Here is an 8,491-nt window from a genome sequence, read left to right as displayed (position 1 = left end):
ACATCAGGACGTAGCTATCAGCCACGACAGGAGTCACATTTTTTCCATCAGCCCCCAGATGATGAAGGTAACTTATTAAATCTTTTTTAGGGGACCTAATTAAATCTTGACTAAGAGTAATCTTTAGAAAAACTCTTTATATATCTAAATAAAAAATGTAGGTGTGGCCGGGAAGAATATGGCCGGTCCAGTGCTTCGAGGGAGACGAAAAGCACACGATTTAGTTTGGAAAAAGCTAACGCCCACACGTGTGGGCGTTTGCACATCGCCCACACGCCTCCATCACCACTCATTTTGTCACATATGAATAGATGACATCAGCAGGAATCTTTTTGGTTTTCGGCTTAAAAATGTTGTATCTCCTAAATAAAAAAGCAAACTAAAAATCCGTTTTCACCATTAAATCCGTCTCGACGAGATCTTCAAAACTAGACCCCATGTTGATATGTTTCAAAGAATTTTTTTTTTGCCCAGAAGTTGCCATGATGTTTACACTGCAGTTGCCATAGGGCTTAAAGTAAAGTTGCCATGTGGCAATTTTAGTTTGTAGATCATGGCAATTTTAGTATTTTCATGATGGCAACTCCAGTACTTTGACCATGAAAATTATTTTTTGTATGAACCATGGCAATTTTACGTGCATGTATCATGGCAATTTTAGTTTATGGTTCATGGCAAGTCTAGTTTCTTAATTCCCCGTTTTATAAATGTCAAAATTTACTTTTAAATGTAAAAGAAAATAGCTGAAACATATCATGGCAACTTCAGTGTAAACACCATGGCAATTCATATGCAATAGACATGTCAACTTTTAATCCAAAAAAAATTCATCAAAACATATCAACATGGGATCTAGTTTTGAAGATCTCGTCGCGAGAGATTTAATGGTGAAAACGGATCTTCAATCGTATTTTTCGTTTAAGAGATAAAACATTTTAAAAACTGAAAATCCAAAAAGATTCCTACATGCATGCATGTGATGACGTGGCAGTCTGTTTGCATTAGAAACATGTGGTGCATCTCCCTTTCTGCCACATGTGTGGCAGTTATCGACGTCCTTTAGTTTTAATATAGGACAGGAGGGAGGATTCCAGTCTGATACGGCCCGAGAAGTTCGATCCCTTAACCGGTGTATCATTATCGTATCGCACCAGACTACCATAACAAGAGGATCGCTGTTCCAGAAAAAACAGAGGAGAACCGACGAACGGACGACGATGGCGGCAGCGCTTCGGATTGCGGCGAAGAGGATCTGCGGTGGCGCCCTCGAGCGACCACCGCAGGGGCTTCTCTCGGCTACCAAGGAGCTGACGTTGAGGAGTAGCCATGGCAGGAGCTCGCTTGGCCGGTTCAGTTCCTCCGAATCGCCTAGCATGCTTGATAAGAACAACAAGGTATGCACACTCTTTACAGGTCGTGTGGAATCAGGAAAATCTGATCCAGATATTTTTTACGTTCTTTCTTTCTAAGTTAAGATCAACAATGTGCCGATGTTCCGACCTTGCAAATTCGCGAAAAAAATGTTCCGACCTTGCTAGCTAGAAAGATTACTTGCAGATTCTTCCTCCCGTTTTATCCTCGACTCTCTTTATAAACCTGTTGCCTAACCAAAAGTACCCACATTAGAACAACTCTAACCGATCCTCTATCCAGCCGTAAGGGAGGATAAATTCGGGTATCCTCCTCTACGCCGCACTTACCCGATCCCCTAAACTGAATAGAGGAGGATAATCTATTCTCCCCCGTCGAAAACTCCCTCCAATCTCTAAATATCCTCACCGCGTGAAGCTGAGAAAAAGTGGCGCCACCTCTCTCCCGCCCTCACGCCGGCTCCATTCCCACCGCATCCGCCACAATGTGTCGCCGCCATCGATGACCGACCCTCCTGCCGGAATGAATAGCCCGGACCCTTTCGACACCCCGTCGTCCACCGTCACCCATTTGTCGCCGCCAGAAATGACACCCGTGTCGCTGCCCGCTCCAAAGAAAAGCTTGGAGATAAAAAAAAGTTCACCATGTTGAAGCTCCGGCTCCAACCGTTGCGAAGGCCGCCGGGATGGTGCTCGCCTCTCCGGCGATGACCCGCCAGCCTCCCGCCGGAGCCAAACAAGCTAGTAAACCGAAGGCGGCGGCATCGGCCCTCGCCGAGGAGGCCGCGAAGAAGAAGAAGAAGAAGAAAAATGCCACAATGTCGCCCCGTCCACGGCCGACGCCTCGTGCAACGTCTCCGGCGACACCTACAGGCATTGTTCCGGCGCATTTAGAGACGGTAGCCAGCAAGAAAGGCCGCGGCCGCCAAGTGTTCGATGGAATGCCAATAAGGTAAATAAAAACATCTTCAACATTTCAGTCGATGGTGATTGTTGGTAGATGATGGTGATGTAGTTTGGTTATTTTGTTGTCGTAGTGCAGAGATGAACATGGCCGAACTCTTAGCATCTTTGTAGTCCTCGGCAACGATGGGGCTTCATGAGCTGAACTATGACTAAATTTGGCATTATCCAGAGGTGGACGAAGAAGAGGAGGTGGCCAAAGAACATGCTATCATGTTCATGAATCCAACCACAATGGATGAAACTGCAAAAAGTATTGGGATCTCACTCATGGGGAGATATTGACCCAAGTGGAAGCCTCTTTTTAGAATGGTGGTGGTAGCCGAGGGGGGTGGTGGTGGTGGTGGTGATGATGGTGGTGGTGGTGATGGTACCGGACGTGAGGATGGTGTTGTTGGTGTTGGTGGTGGCGGGCGAGAGGATGGTGGTGGTGGTGGCGGTGGGGCCGAGAGGACTATGGTGCTAGTGGCATGATCCTCCTTTTGTGGTTAATAGAGGAGGAAAAATTTACTCCACTAACTTTACTCGGCCGGATCCTTCTTTAACTTTTAGGAAATCGGTTAGAGTTGCCCTTGTAGCGCTAACTGATTGTAAATTTTTAATACTAGTAGATTTTGTCAAGATTCTTTGTGCTGTCACTGTGTGTAATTAACCCAAATCTTCTGTCAATTTTTTTTGTGTCACTGGCTCACTGCTTGTAATAAACACAAATCTTGTATCAAAATTTCGTTGTAACTAACGCAAAGCATCTAAACTTCCTTGCAGCATGGAGCCAAATCCGCCGCCAGCATTGCAGAATCCTCCACACAAGTGAAGGACCCTGCATCATCATCACCATGGTATACACTAATTTTAGCATTAATTTTCTCTCATCAACCTGTAAAAGAGAAAATGGTTTCTAACTCAGGTCGCTCTTCGTTTGCTTGCAGTCCACCTAAAGATGAGAAGCAGTTTCTGACCACTGTAATGAAATTAACACTCGGCGGCGTTGTATTTACGGTTGCAGGCCTGTATGTGGAGGCCAAGTATATAATCAATGGCCCTTTCCTTGGGAGGGAGCGGCCTGTGAAGAACACTGGTGAACGTTCAGATGCTATATGCTTTATGAAGTAAAATTAGCGTCATAGTAGTTTTGTATGGACGTACTGTGGATTTGTGGGATAATATAATAGTTGTGATGATGATTGTTTTGTAGTTTACTTTAATCATCAATGCTTTGCTACTGTATTTGCTATGTGTCCACGCTTATATAGTGACATACACTGTCTTGGAATTCCTCCGTTTTTCACTGACATAGAAGATGTGAAGTATACAAACGTAACCAGAGTCTTGAAATGAAAAAGAAATGCTAGTAAGGTACACTACATAAGGTGCCCACTCTCCAGTCTTATGTTAAATGTTAGACACCATCTGATATCCACTCGATCTGCTCCTCTGCGAAGGAAGTGACTCGGTGCCTGGAAGTCGCTGCTGCAAGAACAACAACAAGGCCAGCAACGCCACCCCGCACGGTATAACCATGTCCCAAGCGGCGCCGAACAGATCGTCGTGGGGGCTCGCGTACAATTTGGAAGAGCGCATGCTCGGCTTGTAGATCTGGGCCCTGACTACATCATACGCATGAGGCATCAAGCGGAGCATGGTGCCCCCCATGTAAAACCACGGCGAGATCGCCCGAGCTCTGGACGCTCCCAAGGACGCGTTTAGGATGACCTGCGGGAGAAGGAAGCCATCCAGTATCAGCCCCGCGTACGACACAAGGTCCTGCCAGATCGTCACCCGCCATCCGGCCATGCCGATCGTGGAGGCGCGGGCGTTGATCACGTGGACGACCGCGGCCACGATTCCTCCGAGGGCGTACAACGGCAGGCATATCCATAACACGGTCCGCTCGGACATGGTGGATGTGCGTCGGCCGGACCACGCGAGCTGGAGAAGGCGCAGCTGCAACACGAAGGCGATCAGTGTAGGCGCCCTCATCATGACCTCGTTCATCTCGATCCTCCGGCTCGTGGGGTGCAGCTCATGGTACTGGCTCCTCCTGCTTGCGAACAGGGCCTCCGAGTTGAGCACGAGAGGGGCGAGGAACTCCATGGTGAGGACGGCGAGCATGGTCACCGATGTTGCCGGAGCCGCCTCCGGGTTCCTCTTGGTGTGAAGGATCTGCAGGATGGTGAAGACACACGAGAGCGTCGTCGAGGCCACAAGCATGACGCTTTCCATGTCCATCCTCGATATGGCGTTGGCCACTTGCGCGGAGTACATCCCGTGCATGGTGAAGTTGATCTTCGCAAAGAAGAGGCGATCGGTCTTGTCTCTGAGGCTGCTGATCGCCCCACTTCCGTGCTCCGGCACCTTGGAACCAAGGGAAGCGAACTGCACCGTTACCAGTGTCTGACAATCCGTCGAGCCGGTGCGCTCTTGGCAGCCGACCATGCACAGGATGCCCCTCTTCCGGTCATAAATGCCCTCTGCCAAGATCTTTCTTTTCTCAACGCTATAGTTTGAGTAGTGGGCCGCATTGCTAGGACGCACCCTGATCTTGTCACCTGGAGCGGAGTAGCGTATGACATAGCTGACATTCAGCAGGTCCTCCTTCATGTCGTCAACCACCGCACGCCGGGCCGCGGCGGTGGTGGGCGTGCTCCCGAAGACCACCCAACGCCGGGAGGAGGCATCGTCGTCGGCCAGAATATTGTCGGCGACCATCCGTAACCCAATTGTGACTGGGTAGGCCTGCCCCCTGATGTCTAGCGCCTGGAAACTAAACTCAGCGTCACCGTTACTAGAGTTGAAATCTGGGAAAGAGTCTGACCCTATCATCTTCTTCCCATTGCTGATCTTCTGGTGATGTTTCCTGGCCTCCTCCAGCATAGTGTCGTTGTAGCTGTACTTCACGTCGGAGATGTTGGCGTTGCTTCTTTGGTCGTCGATGATCGACATCGGTTCAGTGTCGGCTTGGCTAGTTCCAGAGCATCCCGGCCACCGCTCTCTTTTCCCACATCGTCCACACTGCTGGGAGCCAGAAGCTCATCCCGATCCCGCAGTCGACCACCGGACCAGACGCCGGCGCCGGTAGCGAAACCCGGCACGCTCTGAGGCAGAGCATGCGCCGAGACTCGTCCCAGTGCCCGTCGGCCACCAAGGCCTCGTCGCCGACCAAGAAGCGGCGTCGACGGTAGCCCCTCTCGGTCGGCCTGGTGTCATTGAAGAGCACCGCGTATGCGTGCAAGGCGGCGCCGTCCGCGCTGCACTGCATCTGGTTGACGCGCATCCGCGGAAGCACGGTGCGGCCATGCTCCAACCTGTAGGAGATCATGAGCTGTTCTTTCAGGTGGGCGCACACGGAGTTGACACCGCCGAGCGCCCGGAGCGAGCCACTGGCCGGCAGCATCGATGGCCCGGGGCTGCAGGCCGCACGCCCGGAGTCGTCGTACTTGTAGTGGTCGCCCCCGGCGTACGCGAGGAGGCTGATGGTCCCGAGGTCGGAGGAGCCCTCCATGCTGCCGGACACGAAAGGATCGGCGAGGCTGGGAGGGCTGGGGACATGGAGGCGGAGGACGGCGTCATGGTACTGCTTGACAGAACCGTCGACGGCGTGCTCGGTGCCGGTCCCGACCATGCAGAGCTCGCGCGAGGCCGAGGAGTGGTAACCGTCGAGGACGAAGGCGATGGACGCGGCCTCGCTGTAATACTGGTGGCTTCCACGGCGCCAGCTGCGGGGACCAAAGATGGTCAAGGTACCGGTGAGGTGAACGAGAGCCGGGTCGTCCGTGCGGGACGCGCCGTGTGGAAGGAAGTGGAACGGGCGGCCTTTGTAGGGGTCGTCGACGGGGGAAAACAGGCCGTCGGCGCCCCCGGAGAACTGGCCGCCGGAGATTTGGAAGGAGCGGATGAGTGCAACGGCGTCGTCGCCGTCGGTGTGGCGGTCCTGAGCCGGTGCCAGGGAGGGGCAGGCAGTGGAGTAAGAGGAAGCCGTGACGGCGGCGGAGAGGGTGGCCGTGGACGCAAGAAGAATGAAGCACAAGCAGAGGTGGTGCCTGTACATGGTGCGATCCCTCACTGGTGGCGCCATTTTCGGTTGGTTGAGCTGCTTAGCCGGCCATGTGTTTGCACTACTATACTTGGTAGAAGAAGACTATAGGGGTGGAGCAGCTGGTTAGCCGGCCCTCTGTTATAGTGTATACGTAGCCGGCCATTTTGTTTGGACACTTCAGTGCCGGCCGGCTGCGACGTGGTCATGTGGAATGGCTTGACTTAACACATACGGTATTGCAAAATCTCAGTCGATCGAGATTTAGATGATATATTTATAGGATCTTACATGAAGATCCGTGCAAAAAAATTAATCTTTTTTACATTTGAGTTGGACTTGGTTAACTAAATCTTAGTCAAGTGAGACCTCGCCCACACGGTAACACATAATCATATGCAAGTTAATTAACGGAGTAACCAAGGACGCTTCACACACGTATACTAGCATTTACTTCAGAAAATAGCTCATCATGTGCGTAACCATTTTTATCAACTACTAACCAAGCATTAATTAACGGTGAACTGTATAAAACATTTGGTAATAATACATTGTATTCTTCAATTTTCATTTTGTAGATAATTTCAAATAAATGTGCAAACAGAAAAGGTTTAACATTCCTCCCATGTGATCAATTCAGTCTTCTTACCACACTCCTTAGTCCATGCATAATATGATCATTATTACTACCAAACTAGTTAAATGTTTGTGCGTTGCCACGGGCAAATATAATATCTGTACAAAGAGAAGTGTATCATGTGACCATGAGAATCGTAGACTATTCACATGAGATGACATCTGCATCTCCTGATGTCTCCCTCTCTCCGTCGTCTCCTTCCTCCCATGATCCTTTCATCTCTGTGTTTTCATCCCCCACCTCCACATTCCATGATAGTATTGAGTATTATTTGGAGGAAAACAAACATTTGGGTTCATCCAATTTATGTTAGGGAACAAATTTCATCAATGCAACATCTAAAATAAAAGATGAAACATGTGTTTCTTATGAAATTGCCACTTCCCAAAAACGTTTCTTGACCAATAAGGCCCATTTTAGATCCCCAAACAACGACAATGATGTGATATGTGATTCTTTTAGTTTGATTTATGCAAGCTTTAATTTCTTATACATAGAGAACTAATTAATACACAAAAAATAGTGCCTAAATTATTGAAACCGTATGAGAGATAACTACGAGGTGAGTATAAGCCATCTGAAAAATATATTCCCTACAGTGCCCGCCGGCGGCAACGTGGTCATGTGAGAATGCATTGAATAAAAAATGGGAGGTAATATTGAAGAAATATTGTGTCCAGTGGGGAGTAGCATACTAGTCAATGGGTCCCACACACTTGTCTTGTCATGTTTTTTCAAAGTATAAACGTGAACGCTGAGTGAACCCTTTCGTTTTCATTACAGGTTTCTAACACAATCATATGCAAGTTAATTGACGGAGTTACCAAGGATGCTTCACACACGTATACTAGCATTTAGTTCAGAAATAGGTCATCCAGTATGTAACCATTTTTATCAATGAGTAACCAAGCATTTTAACGGTATACTATATAAAACATTAGTAATGATATATTCTCTCATTTTCCTTTTGTAGATGCCTACCTAATAAACTGATAATGGCACACAAGTGAGCATACAGAAAAGGTTTATCATTCATCTCATGTGATCAAACTCGGTCTCCTTTCTAGTTTTTATCAAAAAACACACCACTTTAGTCCATGCATAAATATGTTGATCGTTACTACCAAATTTACGAAATTCTTGACAATGTGGTAGCTAGGAAACAATTACTAAAACAAAAAATTTAGTTCCCAAGATCATGTTGGTGGAACCCCTGAATTACCTTTTCATTTCAACCCCCAAAAACAGAGAAAAATACAAAGATCAACTTAGATGATGTAACCCAAAGCATTGTCGAATTTTTAGAAACACCAAATTCAGTGCAGCCATCATAATTATCACTTGCGGCTGGACAATTCTTGACAATGTGTATCTCACATTATTTTTCTCCTCTCTCGAGCATGCATCATTTGATCTGCATCTTCTAGACCTGACATCAAGACCAACCCAACTTGTGGTTCACCCTTGGTCTCAAGGCCATACAAATCA

At 48.3% G+C, this 8,491-nt stretch overlaps 1 pseudogene; it reads right to left on the bottom strand.

The window, feature by feature from the left end:
- Window positions 1–3,725: 3,725 nt before the first annotated feature.
- Window positions 3,726–6,408, bottom strand: LOC123059474 (uncharacterized; annotated as a pseudogene).
- Between the last annotated feature and the right edge of the window lie 2,083 nt (window positions 6,409–8,491).

The sequence above is a fragment of the Triticum aestivum genome, chromosome 3A (genome assembly GCF_018294505.1).
Source record: "Triticum aestivum cultivar Chinese Spring chromosome 3A, IWGSC CS RefSeq v2.1, whole genome shotgun sequence".
Taxonomy (NCBI): Eukaryota; Viridiplantae; Streptophyta; class Magnoliopsida; order Poales; family Poaceae; genus Triticum; species Triticum aestivum.
The sequence above is the reverse complement of the archived record's forward strand: the minus strand, read 5'-3'. Positions and strand labels throughout refer to the sequence as shown.